The sequence below is a fragment of the Podarcis melisellensis genome (assembly GCF_964234715.1).
Source record: "Podarcis melisellensis genome assembly, chromosome: 9".
Taxonomy (NCBI): Eukaryota; Metazoa; Chordata; class Lepidosauria; order Squamata; family Lacertidae; genus Podarcis; species Podarcis melisellensis.
The window spans coordinates 77,565,143-77,583,368 of record NC_138541.1 but is presented as its reverse complement, the minus strand read 5'-3'; the positions used below and the strand labels follow the sequence as shown (position 1 = coordinate 77,583,368).

The 18,226-nt window shown below is 42.8% G+C and overlaps 1 protein-coding gene across 1 annotated transcript in view; it reads left to right on the top strand.

Annotated features, from left to right (window-relative positions):
* Positions 1-18,226, top strand: part of SCAPER (S-phase cyclin A associated protein in the ER) — a 211,624-nt gene that overhangs the window by 178,568 nt on the left and 14,830 nt on the right. The window lies entirely within an intron of this gene.

Here is an 18,226-nt window from a genome sequence, read left to right as displayed (position 1 = left end):
TTGGGATTTAATTTAGTGGTGGTTCTTGGTTGTGATGGGATGATGAGCTGTTTGTGCGTAAAAGCTTAGTCCCTCAGAGTTTGGCCAAGTCAGCAAACCTCTGTCTATAACGGAGCCCCTTAAGCATGGCTCCATCAGTCGCTGGCAGAATCCGACAGTGGGCGTTTACGGAATCTCTTCCAACATAAAAGCTCCTTAACGGAAACACGTCTTCTGGACTCTCGGCGCGACAGTTTCCGGCAAGGAGTGGGTGTCCCTATAGGAGGTCCTGAAACCTCCCCACTGTTTTCGCTGGAAGTGTCTCTGAGCCATCCCTCCGACTCACTTTCCCTCGGAGCTCCTTCTCTCCCCCTGCTGGTTCCTTCTTCTGCTGCTAAGTCTCTCCTAACCTCTGTGAGCCTTTCCACCTCCTGTCCTTCCGATGGCAGTTCCCTGACATCGGTCATAAATTTGATCCCAGTTTTTGTCAATATCATTGCTAATGATGCCGTGTTATTTTTCTTACATCAAAGAATGGCTCTTAGAGGGGTTCCTTCTTATGAAGGTTGCCCCCAAACCTGCACCTAAATATCACTTGAATTAAACGCTTTGTGTGACAGACTAGGAATTCACTTTCACTTTCTTGTAACTGTGGCTTATACTGGATTTCATGCTTTTTGCAATATTGGAAGGAAACTGCAAGATTTAATGTATTTTTTGAATTAGTCCAAAGATTCTGTTCTACTTTGTAAACCTACCAATATCCCCATTAAAAGAAGAGGAGGCCTTCTTGGATCCCGAGTGGTCAGGGGACCTGAAATTGGGCAATATCTTTATGAGGACTGAAACATGGTATATAATGGTATATAAATAAATACTGTAATGTAAACCAAAGTGTCAATGAAATTTGAGTCTGCAGAAAGGTAAGCAAGACAGGGAGGGTAAGTGAGGAAAAGTTGACTGATGTTGAAACCACATTGTTGGCACTTGATGTTAAAATGAAGGGTAAGAGGAGATTTCAGACTTCGTAGACACATGTAGTGCTGCACTGTTAATTGGATCAGACTCTACAAGCTGCTGTGCAGATCTCTGGTTGCACCTTCACTTGAGCTTCTGGGACAAAGAATATGATAGATAGTTCCCATTTTAAAAAAGAAGTTTATTAGTGTATTAACTCAGAGCAGAATATGGTTTTTGGTTTTGGTGTTGAAGTATTTGGGCATTTTGTTAGCCAATATTTTTCTGTGCTCCTCTCCTCTCCCATTCATTTACATTAGTTCCTCAGCACCTGAATGCTTTTATACTAAATGCATGGTTTGCCTGTAAACATGGAAACAAGTGAATTTTTCCACTTGTGAACCTTACTACAGGATTCCTGAGAACTGCTTTGGTGCTGCAATACCTTTAGCCCAACGTGGAGCAGTGCATGCACTTTGTGTGGGAAGATGGAAAACTGCCATAGACTGAGTCAAGACCATTGGCCCATCTAGCTCAGCTACTCTGACTGGCAGCAGCTCTACATAGGTTCAAGCAGTGGTCTGCCAGCCCTGCCTGCACTCTGACTGCACTGGCTGCCAATTAGTTTCTGGGCCCAAGTCAAAGTGCTGGGTTTTTTTTATTTATAAAGCCTTAAATGGCCCAGGACTGCAATGCTTCAAGGATCGCCTCTCCCCATAGGAACCCACCCAGATTCTGTGATCATAATGCGAGGCCCTCCTTCGCGTGCCCCTTCCCCAAGAGGCCCAGAAGGTGGCCACACAAGAAGGGGCCTTTTCTGCAGTGGTCCCCATTGGTGGAGTGATCTCCCCAGGGAGGTTCTCTGGGCTCCACATCATTGCATAGCTTTAGGCACCAGGTGAAAATACTCATTTTCAACCAAGTCTTGGGCTGTTAAATAATCAATGGCATTTTAAATGTATATTGGGAGGTGGCATTATTATTACTATTATTATATGCGTTTTGCGCTTTTGTGTTGTAAACCACCCTGTGACCTTCAGGTGAAGGGCAGTATATAAATCAGTAAATAATACCTGGGAATGTGGAGGAGTGTACCTGGGAACTTCTCTTCCACCCAGCTCAAGATCTATAGCCCACCGCCATCCTTTTAGCGTGACAATCGCTAGAGGTTGAGACTCTTTGCCTTCTCTGGCACCAGTCCTTCGGAATGCTGACTCCAGAGCTGAAAGCAGCATTTTGGAATATGGAGCATCATTTAACTCCAGGGGAGCAGGATCCAGAGACAGGCCTCTGCCACTCCTTCCACACGCCCTTCTGAGCGTATTTTAGTTATGCATTCATGCTGAATTCCCAAGAGGCAGGACTGCACTCTTTGAATTCCCATTGCAAAATAAAAGTGGCCTGGTTGGCATACAGAAGTGCCAAAATTCCTCTTACAGGTTAACTTTTTTATTTTATTTTTGGCAGAAATTTAGCGACAGATGTGGCTCATTAGAAAGGGCTGGGCCGTGCGAGCGTGCCAGGAACAGCAGACAGCAGAGATTCCCAAGACAAGTCCATTCTGTGCCCATCACTGCTGACACTTGTGCCCCGAGGCAAAGGTCTGACCACCTTGCAAGCAGGCACTGTGCCACCATGGCAGATGGCCTTTGTGAGTGCAGCCAAGAGGCAGAGTCTGAGGCTGTGTTTCCTCTCAGAGTGCTAGAGGCTGTATTGCTGCAAGGTCTTTTAAAAAAAAATAATAATAATAATATTTATTACTTTTAAACCTTTCTCTTTTTCGTAAGGTTTAAAAGTAATAAATATTATTTTTTTTTAAAAAAAAAGACCTGGGAGAGCACAGAGTTCAAATCCCCACTTAGCCATGAAGGTCACTGGATGACCTTGGGCCACTTGCAGTCTCTCAGCGTAACCTACCTCACAGGGTCAATGGGGGGATTGGATGAGGAGGGGGAGAACCACAGGCGCCACCTTGAGCACCTTGAAGGAAAGTTGTGGTATAAATGTAATAATAAATAAAATAAAATAGATCCTTAGGTGCTTCATAGCTCCATTTAAGAAGCTAAACAGAACTGGGCCTTGCTAGTCTCTGGATGGGAAGCTTCTCTCTTCTGATGTTTCAGCAGCATTGGGGCAATAAGGGCAAGATGCAGATCTAAAACAATCACTTGGTGACTCCATCTATGGTTGGTTATAAGAGCTGCATGGACATATGTTGTCATGCTTTGGAAAACTGTGCCCCCTTTGCAGAGATTTTTGTTGTGTGAACTTCTCACCCTCAGTAGACATGTATGTATCTTAATTATTTTTATTTATTTATGTACAGCCCTTAATCAGAGGATCGCGGTTTACAGGTAGATGTATAGTTCCATATATATTTATTAATACAGGTCTGGATTTGATTGTTTCCTCAGTAGCCTTGAGTACATTTCAGAGTGGGAAGGCAGATTTGGGAGGGGGGATTTTAGCAGCGCTTTCGTTTTTAGAGTGCCAATCCTTTCTCCCTTTTTTGGCCAAGGCTCTGAAAAGGACTCTGAGCATCCTCCTCCCCTTCTTCCTCACTCACTCATCGCCTTAAAGGGGTCAGAAGACCAAGTCCTCCCCCTCCAAAGTGGAACATGGGAAGCTGCCTCATGGCGAGCCAGACCACTGGGCCAGCTGGCTCAGGATTAGCTACCCTGATTGCCCACAGCTCTCCAAACCTTCAGACAGAGGCCTTTCTCAGCCCTGCCTGGGGATGCCAGAGACTACCCTGGGACCTTCTGCATGCAAAACATGTACTATCCCCCCACCCTGCTCCAACTATGGAGGGCATCTCATAGCAGATTCTGAGCCCCAGAACTATGCACGCTTGTGCACGCACGCACACACTGATGCACACATAGTTGTTTCAGAGAGAAAGGGAAGGTTCAGCCTCTGTTTGACCCCAAGTCAGCTGTTTGGTGGCCAGGATTTCCTCCGCATTCTTCACACTGCCACCTGCAAATCTGGCAGAATCCCCACACTTTATTAGCCACCATTAATTCTGTTGGCTTAACAGGTCCCACGATACCATGGATGGGTGTACAAGTGAAACCGGAGTAATAAGAGTAATGCTCCTCCTTTGGGTAAGCCAATCAGGGGCTTACTGTGGGATTACAGTTTCTAATTCAAAATGTTGTCTTTAATTAACAACCCTCTTGCAACTTGTGGCACTTTTGGTTTTCTCCTTGCTATCTAATTAATGAACACAATTAGTATGTGCTATCAACTGTTGAACTCATTTGCATTTTATATTGAATGTGGTCTGATAATTAAATTAACATGAATGACAGATGAGCTGGCTTCCCCCACATTACTGTACTGGGAATTTTAAAAGAAATAAGCCTTTGCATATCCATTACAAATATTTTGTAATTGGGCAAATCTTTGCAGATTGAAGTACTTGGACACATGAACTTGCATGACGGGATGCAAATGTGCTTGGCACGGTTCATTTGTCCCACAATGCCCCAAATCATAAATCTGACAACATAGTCCTTTAACATAAAACATCAGCCTTGTGTTTTACTCTTTTCTGTCAGCCTTACAGCTCCAAGACTCTGGAAATGCAATGCACAAATGTTATTGTTCTGAATTGTGTATTTGATACAGACTGACTCAGAATTAGTGGCTTGGGGAAAGATTTTAAACTACATTTCTCTAAATTTAAAATATTGATTGGAAAACAATAATCTTTTGGAAGGAATGTGAATAAATATTCAGAATAATTTGCTGTTAGATTTAATGAGCAGTTCAGTGCGGAACTGCAGTGGAACACTTTGGGCATCATCAGCACATCTGATGGAAGCATTTCGTTAAGAGAGACCTCTTCATATCTCATTTATACCCAAAACTGGGTGAGATCATAAAGTTACTTTCTTGGGATCCAACCTCCCGTGTTTACACTACTGTTGTAAAAGATGCTCACAGAACGGGATGCATTTTGGTTACGTTTTAGACATTTACAAGATACTAAGTAACTGAAAATTGAATTTTATGTGAAATGGGCATACTCTTGTTTCTTTAAACAAACAAACACTAAAATCAGCCGGTGCATAATTAACTTTAATGGCAGATAGATTCAGGTAGGTAGCCGTGTTGGTCTGACACAGTCAAAATATATTTAAAAACTTTAAAAAAAAAATTTCCAGTAGCACCTTAGAGACCAACTAAGTTTGTTCCTGGTATGAGTTTTCGTGTGCATGCAAACTTAGTTGGTCTCTAAGGTGCTACTGGACAATTTTTATATATATTTAATGGTGGAGGTGGTGATGTAAACTCATACCTTCATTGGATCATATTTTCTTCCATTAGCTGTAGTCATATTCTTCAGGATATAACTAATAATCACTCTGGCCTACTAGTAGCCTTTCAGAAGAAAGTGGCGATTGCCAGTAGCGACCATTAGGCAATGTCAAAAACCAGTCTTTTTTAGGCATACAGTGGCACCTCGGTATACGAACTTAGTCCGTTCCGGAAGTCCGTTCTTAAACTGAAACTATTCTTAAACCGAGGCGCGCTTTCCCTAATGAGGCCTCCCGCTGCCAGTGCCCTTCCACTGTTCGGATTCCGTTCTTAGACTAAGGTAAATTTCTCAAACCAAGACGCAATTTCCAGTTTTGCATAGTTTGTAAACAAAATCATTCTTAAACCGGACTGTTCTTAAACTGAGATCCCACTGTAATTCCATTGAATATGTCATTTCTTGTGAAGCAAGATGATAAGTCTTAAACACTAGAGTTTTTACAACTAAATAGCTCAATTTAGGCAGTAGTTCCCATTCGGTGGTCTGTGGACCCCGGGGGATCTGCACAGCCCACCCAGGGGATCTGTGGCACCATTCACATAACAAAAACTACCATAGAGATACCAGAATTTTCAAAAGTTTGGAGTCCATAATCCTGCCTTTACTTGCTAGGCCTGTAACCAAGCCTGTCATTCCTTTCCCTTCAAGGCAATCCTGACATCAAACAGTAATTAAAAAAAAAAGTCAGCCCTGACATGATGATGAGAGCCGCCGTCTGTTCTGACCCATGCGACAGCTTTATAGGCTGTAAATCTTCGGCTTTCTCTCTGAGTATAGTGGATTCAGCAAGGCAGGAAAACAGTGACTTGCTCTGTGTTTAGGATATTCTAATCCAACAGATCTCAGAAAGCCAGGGATTTTTTCCAGCCAGAACTCACTGGACCTCAGGTGGGTGCCATTGCCATTCAAGAGAACAAGGGAGGTGTTCATTGTGAGTTCCAGCACATCTTTTTCTAGAAAAATAGCATTGCAGAAAGCTATATTATGAATTTTCAGAGACAATGGATGGACATATCCACCATTTGGGGATTTTTTTCTGATAGTGATTTCAGTCCACATTCACTGAATTTGTATATTTATCTACAGTGATTGGAAAAGGTATTTGATCCCCTGCTAAATTTGCCCATTTGCCCTCTGACAAAGAAATGAGCATTCCATAATTTTAATGGTAGGTTTATTGTAGCTGTGAGAGTCGGAATAACAACAGAAATCCAGAAGACAAAAGTCAGAGATTGATGTGCATTATAATGAGTGAAATAAGTATTTGATCCCCTATCAACCAGCCAGATGTCAGGCTACCTGGTATCTTCACTGTATGTAATGAGCTGAGATTAGAAACTCCTGCTGTAAGGGAGAGGTCTTACCTGTAATCCCAGCTCATTACTGTACCTGCACAAAAGACACCTGTCGACAGAAGCAATCAGTCCATCAGATTCCAAAGTAGCCACCATGACCAAAACCAAAGATCTGTCCAAGGACGTGAGACCTGCACAAGTCTGGACTGGGCTACAAGACTATTGCCAAGCAGCTTGGTGAGAAGGTGACAACAGTTGGTGCAATAATTCGCAAATGGAAGAAACACAAAATAACTGTCAGCCTCCCTCGGTCTGTGGCTCCATGCAAGATCTCATCTCGTGGAGTTGCAATGATCAGGAGAATGGTGATGAAGCAGCCCAGAACTAACACGGGGGGAACTTGTCAATGATCTCAGGGCAACTGGGACCATAGTCACCATGAAAACAGTTGGTAACACACTACGCCGTGAAGGACTGAGATCTTGCAGAGCCCGCAAGGTCCCCTTGCTCAAGACAGCACATGTACAGGCCCGTCTGCAGTTTGCCAATGCACATCTGAATGACCCAGAGGAGAATTGGGTGAAAGTGTTGTGGTCAGATGAGACCAAAATCGAGCTTTTCGGCATCAACTCAACTCGCCATGTTTGGAAGAGGAGGAATGCTGCCTACGACCCCAAGAACACCATCCCCACCATCAAACACGGAGGGGACAGGACACCTCCACCACATCAAAGGGACGATGGACGGGACCATGTATTGTCAAATCTTGGATGAGCACCTCCTTCCCTCAACCAGGGCATTGAAAATGGGTCGAGGATGGGTATTCCAGCATGACAATGACCCAAAACACATGGCCAAGGCACCCTTACTGGAGTGGCTCAAAAAGAAGCACATTAAGGTCCTGGAGTGGCCTAGCCAGTCTCCAGACCTTAATCCCATCGAAAATCTGTGGAGGGAGCTGAAGGTTTGAGTAGCTACACATCAGCCTTGAAATTATACTGACTTGGAGAGGATCTGCAAAGAGGAGTGTGACAAAATACCTCCTGAGATGTGTGCAAACCTGGTGGCCACCTACAAGAAACATCTGACCTCTGTAACTGCCAACAAGGGTTTTGCCACCAAGTACTAAGTCATCTTTTGCAAAGGGATCAGATACTTATTTCACTCATTATAATGCACATCAATCGCTGACTTTTGTCTTCTGGGTTTCTGGGGGTTTTCCTGTTGTTGTTATGGCTCTCACAGCTACAATAAACCTACCATTAAAATTATGGACTGGTCATTTCTTTGTCAGAGGGCAAATGGGCAAATTTAGCAGGGGATCAAATACTTTTCCCCCTCACTGTAGCTCTCATTAATTCCTATGTGGTTAGAGGCTAAGTGAGGTCTTCTCCAACAGCCTAGTTAGAACCATTTGGCTCCTCCCTTTCCAGGGTTGTCTCCATTCACCGCCATTCTTCATGGCTGAATCAGAAGCAGAAGGGAGACACTGAAGCCTTCTCTATTGACCTGGTTGGGGCCAGTTGCCATTTTGACCCTCCCCTCTCAAACCTATCTCCTGTATTGTCCATTCCACCAGATCTTTTTGTGACCATGTGAAAGAACTGTTCTTGGAATTACTCATTTTCCTATCCACACTCTGTTCTCCTTTTAAAAAATAGTCTCTTTGTTTGCATGGCATGTACATTTAAAAATTGTATATTTTTATTACACCTGCTGTCTGAATTTGAAAAGCTTAAGGAGCTACTAGGTGAGATCCCATGGTCAGAAATACTTGAAGAGAAGGGAGTCCAAGATGGATGGAAGTTTCGAAATATTGAAGGTCCAAATGCAGACAATTCCAACAAAAAAGAAAACGAATCTATTTCACTAGTGAAATCACTAGGGCACTGAAAACTCTGCTCACTCATGTTTAAGCAGCTCACAGAAAAAATATGCTGTGTGACTACATGGTACAATTACAGATAGGCTAATGCCAGAAAATAATTCATCCTAATCGTCCCTGAAAAGAGTGGCGAAAGCTGTAAAAGAGTGACGAAAGCTGTACTGGGATGCAGTCTCAAAATTGATCGAATGATCTCAATACGAATCCAAGGCAGACCTTTTAACATCACAGTAATCCAAGTTTATGCACCAACTACTGGTGCTGAAAGGGCGTTCCATGTGCTGCGCTGGTGCTGGCTCGCCAGAGCAGCTTCGTCACGCTGGCCACGTGACCCGGAAGTGTCTTCAGACAGCGCTGGCTCCCGGCCTCTTAAGTGAGATGAGCGCACAACCCTAGAGTCGGACACGACTGGCCCGTACGGGCAGGGGTACCTTTACCTTTACCTTTTTACTGGTGCTGAAGAAACTGAAATTGACCAATTCTATGAAGACTTACAACATCTTATAGAAATGACACCAAAGAAGGATGTTCTTCTCATTACAGAGGATTGGAATGCTAAAGTAGGGAATCAAGAGATATAAGGAACAACTGGCAAGTTTGGCCTTGGAGTTCAAAGCGAAGCAGGGCAAAGACTAATAGAGTTCTGCCAAGAGAACAAGCTGGTCATCACAAACACGCTTTTTCAACAACACAAGAGACAACTCTACACATGGACATCACCAGATGGGGAGCATCGAAATCAGATAGATTATATTCTCTGCAGCCAAAGATGGAGAAGCTCTATACAGGTATCAAAAACAAGACCTGGAGCTGACTGTGGCTCAGATCATCAGCTTCTTATAGGAAAATTCAAGCTTAAATTGAAGAAAGTAGGAAAAACCACTGGGCCGGTAAGATACAATCTAAATCAAATACCTTATGAATACACAGTGGAAGTGAGGAACAGGTTTAAGGATTTAGATTTGCTGGACAGAGTGCCTGAAGAACTATGCATGGAGGCTCTTAACATTATATAGGAGGCAGCACCGAAAACCATCCCAATGAAAAGGAAATGCAAGAAAGCAAAGTGGCTGTCCAACGACGCCTTACAAATAGCGGGGAGAGAAGGCAAGCAAAATGCGAGGGAGATAGTGAAAGATACAAGACATTGAATGCAGATTTCCAAAGAATAGCAAGGAGAGACAAGAAGGCCTTCTTAAACAAGCAATGCAAAGAAATAGAGGAAAACAATAGAATGGGAAAAACCAGAGATCTGTTCAAGAAAATTGAAGATATGAAAGGAACATTTCGTACAAAGATGACCATAATAAAGGACAAAAGTGGTAAGGACCTAACAGAAGCAGAAGACATGAAGAAGAGGTGGCAAGAATACAGAGGAATTATACCAGAAAGATAGGGATGTCTCGTACACCCCAGGTAGTGTGGTTGCTGACCTTGAGCTAGACATCCTGGAGAGTGAAGTCAAATGGGCCTTGGAAAGCAATAACAAGGCAGTGGAAGTGATGGTATTCCAGCTGAACTATTTAAAATTTTAAAAGACGATGCTGTTAAGGTGCTACATTCAATATGCCAGCAAATTTGGAAAACTCATCAGTGGCCAGAGGATTGGAGAAGATCAGTCTACATCCCAATTCCAAAGAAGGGCAGTGCCAAAGAATGCTCCAACTACCGCACAATTGCACTCATTTCACACGCTAGCAAGGTTATGCTTAAAATTCTACAAGGAAGGCTCAAGCAGTATGTGGTCCAAGAACTCCCAGAAGTGCAAACTGGATTTCGAAGGGGCAGAGGAACCAGGGACAAACATGCGCTGGATTATGGAGAAAGCTAGAGAGTTCCAGAAAGACATCTACTTCTGCTTCATTGACTATGCAAAAGCCTTTGACTGTGTCAACCACAGCAAACTATGGCAAGTTCTTAAAGAAATGGGAGTGCCTGATCACCTCATCTGTCTCCTGAGAAATCTCTATGTGGGACAAGAAGCTACAGTTAGAACTGGATATGGAACAACTGATTGGTTCAAAATTGGGAAAGGAGTACGACAAGGCTGTATATTGTCTCCCTGCTTATTTAACTTACCGTATTTTTCGCTCTATAACACACACCTGACCATAACACACAAACACAGCAACCGAAAACAGGACCCTGAGGACCCTAAGACCCTGAGGCAGAATGCAGGAAAGCATCAGCCTCCTCTCTGCAGCCTTCCCTCCTCCGTGACGCACGATCTGATTTTTGCCCCTGCACTTGGGCCAGTCAGCTCCAGGGACAACACATTCGCTCAATAACACGCACAGACATTTCCCCTTACTTTTTAGGAGAAAAAATGTGTGTGTTATAGAGAGAAAAATACAGTATATGCAGAATTCATCATGTGAAAGGCTGGGCTGAATGAATCCCTAGCCGTAATTGCTGGAAGAAATATCAACAACCTCAGATATGCAGATGACACAACCTTGATGGCAGAAAGTGAGGAGGAATTAAAGAACCTTTTAATGAGGGTGAAAGAGGAGAGCGCAAAATATGGTCTGAAGCTCAACATCAAAAAAACGAAGATCATGGCCACTGGTCCCATCACCTCCTGGCAAATAGAAGGGGAAGAAATGGAGGCAGTGAGAGATTTTACTTTCTTGGGTTCCATGATCACTGCAGATGGTGACAGCAGTCACGAAATTAAAAGATGCCTGCTCCTTGGGAGAAAAGCAATGACAAACCTGGACTGCATCTTAAAAAGCAGAGGCATCACCTTGCCAACAAAGGTCCGTATAGTTTTCCCAGTAGTGATGTATGGAAGTGAGAGCTGGACTATCAAGAAGGCTGATCGCCGAAGAATTGATTCTTTTGAATTCTGGTGCTGGAGGAGAATTGAGAGTCCCATGGACTGCAAGAAGATCAAACCTATCCATTCTGAAGGAAATCAGCCCTGAGTGCTCACTGGAAGGACAGATCCTGAAACTGAGGCTCCAAGACTTTGGCCACCTCATGAGAAGAGAAGACTCCCTGGAAAAGACCCTGATGTTGGGAAAGATGGAAGGCACAAGGAGAAGGGGACGACAGAGGACGAGATGGTGGGACAGTGTTCTTGAAGCTACCAGCATGAGTTTGACCAAACTGCAGGAAGCAGTGGAAGACAGGAGGGCCTGGCGTGCTCTGGTCCAGGGCGTCACGAAGAGTCGGACACGACTAAACAACAACAACAAATAGTCTCTGTAGCCCTTCTGCTTTTTCCCATGGCATTCGCACAAGAACTAGAAGAGCTGGACGTCTGCAGAGCAGCCAGTGAAGGCACAGACACTTGCCCACATTTATAACTGGAGAACCTGGGGGAATATTTCTCTCTTTGTTTGTGTATGTCCATTTCCAAGCTTTTTTCTCTTTCCTTCCCTCCCTTCCCCCTTTGGCTGTGTATTTTCTTACATCTGTTACTTATCTATACACCATTTCTCTTATAACTAGTTTATCTGTTTTAAATGCAGGGCTGTTTATCCTTTTAATTTTATTAAGATGGCTATCTAAACAATGTTTAAAAGGTGTCACAGTTTTCTTTGTTTTACAGGCTTACCCCTGTTAAGGCTGCTTGAAGTCAGTGAATTTTAGGAACACCTACTTGTACACAAAAACAGGCTGCACATACTGTTGCATTTAGGATTGTGACCTTTAACTGGAGTCCCAAACACATTGACTTGGAATGCCAAGTTCTACAGAAATTCATTTGGTCCTTTCAATACTGGCTTTGTTTGTTTGTTTGTTTGTTTGTTTGTTTGTTTGTTTGTTTGTTTTACAATGGATTTTAAAAATGTGAAAGTGGTAAATAAATCAGTATTACTCCCTGTGGCAGGGGAGATCTGTTATTATGATAGTCCTCATTTTTAAATGAAAAAGGTACAATACCAGTCATGGAGTGGGGCTGAATTGGATTAGCATTGCAGCACAAAGGAAGGGAGGTTTATTCCTTTTCCCTCATGCTGCTTTCCTAGTGCTTGTATTTAGCCCTGAAGAGGGGTGTATGGGTGACCATGTACATGCTACCCTTCCTCCTAGGGGCCAAACAGTGACTGGGGGAAATGTATGCAAATTTAATGGGAATAGAGAGACAGGAATAAGAATTCGTCCTCTTCCTCCTGGTGCTATGGGCTAGTCAATTATTATAAAAAATATTACTGATATTTGTTTTTTCTTGTAGATGTACTTAGGATGCTGCTTTCAGTGCACAGAGCCTGCAGGTTTAGAGATGAGCAAAAAGATTTTTTTATGTGTATTTCAGTGTATATATATTGGCCTGAATATCTGCCACACCCAAATATAAGACACCTTTAAAATTGGAAGGGGAAAAGAAAAAATACCTGAATATAAGCTGCTCCCTTCCTCGCTGCTCCTGGCTGCATACTGGGGGGTGGGGGGGAGCCGTGCTGCGTTGCCGGCGTCCTTTCCCCTTCCTCACTCTCCCGCTTCCCGGGGAACTACGCACGGGACGGGCACCGCTTGGCCGTGCTCCTGGTGCTGTTTGCCCCGTGTTCCTGGCTGCATATCCTTAGGTCGCGAATATATAAGCTGCACCTTAACTTTGGGGGGAAAGGGTGGCTTATATTTGGGCCAATATGGTAATATAATTTATTTTGGAAGGTGGATTTAAGTATGAAGATAAGCTTGACTTGTCAACTGCATGTTCTCAGTGGCATTCAATTTGAAGTCTTGCCTTTTTCAAAATACTGAGCACGGGGGGGGGGGGTTAAACCAGCATTCAATTTTTTAAATAATCTTTTAAACCCCTGAAATAGTACAATTGCCAGTTCTGTAAAACTCACCATGGGGGGGGGCACAAGATAAATAGTAGATGAAAACTAAGAACTCCCCCTGCCCCCCACCCAGAAAATCTGAGCTTTCCGAATGGTGGAGCCCGAGAAATGGGAAGGTACGGAGCTTGACCTAAGCAGTGACATGCCCTTCTGATTAAACACTTACAGTCTGGGATTTGTTTATAGAGTAGCAAAGAAATAAGGCAGATCTGACTTGAGAGGGACATACTCAAGAAACAACTTCTTTTATCGTTATAAATAGTCTCCCGTAGACTCTAGCATTTTAATTGTTAAATGGGGTTTTGTGCCATTAGAAACCATATACTGCTGAAGTTCAGTTCCTGTTGCTTTGAAACTCTTACACTCCCTGATATGACTGTCTTTGAAATACTCCTCCTGATACAATGGCATCTTGTCTACAGGATCCTAAAATATAGAAGAACTTTCTTCATTAGTGCTTCAGAATGGTATATGTTGGCATAATGGTCACACTAAAACATTGGTTCCAGCGCTGCCACTTTGCTTTTGGCACAGGCTAAGGCAGGCTTCCTCAACCTTGGCCCTCCAGATGTTTTTGGCCTACAACTCCCATGATCCCTAGCTAGCAGGACCAGTGGTCAGGGATGATGGGAATTGTAGTCTCAAAACATCTGGAGGGCCAAGGTTGAGTTAATCCACCCATTATTGCTATCTCATCCAGGGTGTTCAGCTGATTATGATGTGACTTTCCCCTTATTGGTCAATATAAGCTGGTGACAGCAAAGACCACGGAATTTCTGGTGACCACCATAAAAATAATGGCCATGATTATGAGTTTTAATCTTTTAAAAAAATAAATAGTTTGGCAGTTTTATCTGCATAATTGTGTTTATGTGTCTTTGCTTTCTGCACAAATTGCAGTGGCTGGTGATTGCTGCAATTTCTCTTTCTCTCTCTCTCTCTCTCCTTTATTTAGCCAGTATGTGGAAAAGGAAATCCCCAAACTCCTCACTGGGAGTTCAGCAGCTGAACAGTTCCTAATGGTCGTGTTCCCATTTGTATGGCAGGATTTGAGAGTGGCAGCCAGTGGCCTTTTAGATCCATTAGCTTTTTATCTTGAGCATCCCTAAGAGACTAGCATCTGGATAGGGAATAAATAGCTGCAAAAGAGCACAGTCAAGTAGAAGAGAGTGTGTTTTGGCACTTTACTCAACATAGAATTCAACTCTGGTGCAAAGAATATGTTTCTGCAGCATTTAGTTCAATCCCCCCAAGAATCAACAGCTATAGCACATGAAATAAGCTGAAAATGCTGGTATGGAAATATTCAGTGTCTCCAGCAAGGACTTTCCTTTTTGAATATAAAAGTTAGAAAAACATACAGAAGACGGAACCAGTTGCATCTTCTGAAGGACCACTTTCTCCCATACAAAGCTGCCCATCCATCACCCCATAGTAGAATTATTTCCTTCGGCAGATTCAACCATTTATAACTTTTAGGCATCCAGCAAAGTCCACCCAGTTCACTCACGCTTTTAACAACATATGGTGTCCTCTGTGAATTACTCTGCTATAGCTGTTTAATTGATAACTACAAAAGATAATGAGAACACTGAAATAACAGTGGGAACATTTTTCTGTCATCTGTCTGAAGAGAAAACAAATTCTCATTCTCAAAATGCCCTTTGAACCTTACCAAGTATGTATGTTTAGTTAGAAAGAGTGTCCAACTCTCATCTTTAGTCCACTGTCTGTATTTCTTTTTGCTAGAGATCTCCATCCCAGCAGCGAGAATCAGATTTATAATCCACATCTTATACAAACCTGAATCTAACGGAACTCAGCCCGTTGTATCTGTAGTGATAACCTCCTCTCAACAAATACAAGCTTACATTGTTGTACAGCTCCCAGTGCCATCATGGCTGGACATGGATAAAATTCCAAGAACCGAAAGACAAATGACAGTCACAGACAGAACCAACCTATATGCTCTGCCATCTGCATTTGAGGATGTGCGGCTCCAACAGTTACCTGTACCTTAACTCTCAGCCCTGTCCGTATTACAGATTGCTGGACTCAACCACAACAGATCTTCCAATGTATGTGTGGTGGGGTTTTTTGGCTGGATCTAGCAGAGGCAATAGAATTGCTATTGGTGATTTCATACTTGAAGTTTCATGCTGTGCCCTGTATTGACATTAGATTAAATTAATGTTTTTGTGCTTCCTCTTCTGACACCAGACTGTTGCCACTGCCAACTGTTGAAATACTTTTTTTCATAGATCATCTGGCTTTAGACGGCTAATTATTACATTTCAATTAATATACACATTGCCACTCTGCAGGTGCTTTTTGAGGAATCAGAAGACCTTGGATATACTCGGAATGGAATGTCCATAACAGTTCTACATGTGTTCATTCATAAGTCTATTCCATCCCATTTCAGCATTTGTGTGGGTGTGGTAAAACAGTGTGAAAGTCCATATTTAAATGTGTATCTAAATTCATAATGAGGAAATTTATCTCAAAGTAGCATTTAAATCCATATTTTTATCTAAATGTTCACTTTTCGAACTGCATTTTAGCCTAAAATACCCTATTTTTATGCACTTTGATTAGTTTTTTTAACTGAAAAATGAGTTGCGAAATTTGAAGAAATAAAAAATCCTTATTTTCTGTGTATTAATCAGGGAGATGTGCATTAGGTCAATCTTCTTAAAAAAAATAAGGCCACATTTGACTCTCTTAAAAATCTCCAGCCTCAGAGAAAGGTGACGGAAAAAAGTGTGCCCTTGTCTGCAGCTCTTCACCTTCATCACATCATTCATGTCATTGATGCATGTGCCCAAAAATGCTAGCAGAAGAGTTATAAAGATAAATAATCTTGTGGTCTTCACCACTTTTTCTGGAAGGATGGGGCATTAAAAATATTCATGCTACAATCCCTAAGCATAATTACATGCTTTCTTCTTATAAAGTACAGCTCATTAGCATAATCCTTAGTATGCCTACTCAGAAGTAAGTGTCTTTAAGTTCAGTGGAGACACGGGTGGTGTTGTGGTCTAAACCACTGAGCCACTTGGGCTTCCCAATCAGGTCAGCAGTTTGAATTCCCATGGCGGTGGTGAGCTCCTGTTGCTCTGTCCCAGCTCCTGCCAACCTAGCAGTTTGAAAGCACACCAGTGCAAGTAGATGAATAGGTAGGGCTGCAGCAGGAAGGTAAACGCATTTCTGTACTCTTCGGCTTCCGACACGGTGTCCCGTTGCACCAGAAGTGGTTTAGTCCTGCTAGCCGCAAGACCCGGAAAGCTGTCTGTGGACAAATGCCGGCTCCCTTGGCCTGAAAAGTGAGATGAGAGCCACATCCCATAGTCGCCTTCAACTGGACTTAACCATCCAGGGGTCCTTCACCTTTTACCTTTACCTACGTCAGCCTGGATAGGTCACTTGGTTAGAGTGTGGTGCTGATCACGCCAAGGTTGCAGGTTCAATCCCCATATGAGACAGCTGCATATTCCTGCATTGCAGGGGGTTGGACTAGATGATCCTCGGGGTCCCTTCCAACTCTACAATTCTTTGATTCTATAATTCTGTGAAGTGAGAAATTGTATATAGGATTGCACCTTACCTTATAGTTGATTTACATGTGCCATTAATGTGTGAGGCACTTCACAAAGTACAAGAGGACAGATTCCTGCCCCAAGCAGCTTATACCAAACTTTTAGAAGACACCTAAAGGCAGCCCTGTTTAGGGAAGCTTTTAATGTTTAATAGGTTATTGTATTTTAGTGTTTTCTTGGAAGCTGCCCAGAGTGGCTGGGGAAACCCAGCCAGATGTGCTGGGTATAAATAATAAATAATTCTTCTTCTTCTTCTTCTTCTTCTTCTTCTTCTTCTTCTTCTTCTTCTTCTTCTTCTTCTTCTTCTTCTTCTTCTTCCAGGAAAAGAGAAAGGAGGCAGAGATAGGATAAACAGGCACTTGATTTGTTTATTTGTGCTGTAGACCTTATCCCATGGCATCTTACAAAATGTTTAAAATTACAGTAAAATGCATTAGAATAAAAACATACAACATATAGAACTCAAAACACCATAAAGACAAAATACAGAGGACTAAAAAAACCTGGAAAAATAAAATGGCCTTTGCCTAGTACCAAAACGACATCCAGGTGACCTGGAAGGAGTATTCCACCATCGGAGTGCTCCCACCAAGTAGTACCTTTCCCCTGTAACTAATCACTGCACCCAAAGAAGATAGTCACTTCACTGACCTTAATTTGCAGGTAGATTTTCTAAAAAGAGCACAGCTAGAGATTATTCTCACATACTACTTCAACCTGCTCAGATCTGGTGAGTGAGAGAACCTTCTCATGCTACCTATCCCTTCTTCATTTTAGTCTTTATCAAATGGGCCGAGTACAAGATACTCTGATAGAACCAGCTGGTTGGTGTAGCATAGCTATCTACTAAAGGCTGAAGCGAGGGCGGGTTATCGGGTATCTCCAGGACTGAGATGAAACACTCAGGGCTAAATGGAGGAAAGCGAGAGAGAGATTGAGTTAAGCATTCTCAGCTTCCCAGTCCCATCAGGGTGGCTAAGAAGCCATATTTGGTGAGGGGTTTTAATTTTACCGAACCAAAATAAAAGTGAGCCACACAGAGGTGTAATAGTAATTATTTTTGGTTTTTTGAGGGAGGGATAGTTTCATTTTGTGCATTCTGCATTATTGGCTATGAAACATCCAAAACACAGGAAGTTGTAATTAGTAAACAAATTAAAGGAAAGCCTCAGAGATTATAACAAATTGCACCAAACAGCATTAGCTGCAAGAATTAAATTATTTTTACCATTATGAATAATAATAAACCCAAAGTACCGTATTTTTCGCCCTATAGGACGCACCGTCCCATAAGGCACACCTAGTTTTTTGGGGGAGAAATTAAGGGGAAAAAATTATTCCCCCCCCCAGGCGCGGGGCAGGGGCGGGGGAGGCCCCAGCTTCCCCCA